We start from the raw sequence: 882 nt of genomic DNA, 5'->3' as shown, positions 1-882 counted from the left end.
CCCCACTCAAAAGCCCAAAGGGCTGGCAGGCTGATGAAATAATTAAACTCCACCTTCCTCCATGTCTGCATCTCTCTATTTCTCTCTCACTACCACCCCCCCCCCCCGACTTTTGCTCTCACTCCCTCCCTCTCTTTCTCTCCCCTACCTGCTCCAGTCTTTCTCTTTCTTTCCGTCTGATTCATTGTGGGAGCAAAGGTAGGATTAGCATGCGATGGCAGTTTATTGGAATTCATTAGGCACACATGATTGCAGACGTGTCTCAGATGAAAGGCTTTTTAATAAGGCTTGAGTGGAGAGGGTGCCCGTCCTGTCTGTGCGGAGAGACAGGAGGAGGGAGGCCGGCCGCGGCAGCGTTCTGCTCAGGCAGCGCCGTCTTTACCGCCATTTCCAGAAGTTAGGAATACATCGGCACTGTTCACCTCTCCTTCAACAGACCACTGAGTGGAAAGAGACCGCTCTCTCTCCTCAGCTCTTTCTCTGCCAGAATGGAGACACACACTTTTCACTCTTATCCAGTACTGATGCTGTTTTTTCAATAACATTTTTAAAGGGCATTACCGTTTTACTATTACTAATATACTAGATTAATCAGCAATGTGGACAGGTAAAAATAGATCTTAATCTAATCTTGTGGTGTCTAAAATATACACGGTGTTCATCTAATGTCGATAAATCTACAGTGACCCTGTTCTTTTACGTTTGTGCTCGTTTTGAGTGTCAAAAGCCATTTTAAGAAGAAAATCACGTCCAATACCCTTATCTTTCATTCATCCTTATTATTATTGTAAGTATTATGCGATGAACAGTCCAGACAGTGCATTTGTGCCGTTTAATCGGCTGAAAGCAAGTCTTTTGCCCGGCCTCTTGTTTGGAGAATGC

Source organism: Anguilla anguilla, chromosome 16 (genome assembly GCF_013347855.1).
Source record: "Anguilla anguilla isolate fAngAng1 chromosome 16, fAngAng1.pri, whole genome shotgun sequence".
In the NCBI taxonomy this organism is placed as follows: Eukaryota; Metazoa; Chordata; class Actinopteri; order Anguilliformes; family Anguillidae; genus Anguilla; species Anguilla anguilla.
This window is presented reverse-complemented; position numbering follows the sequence as displayed.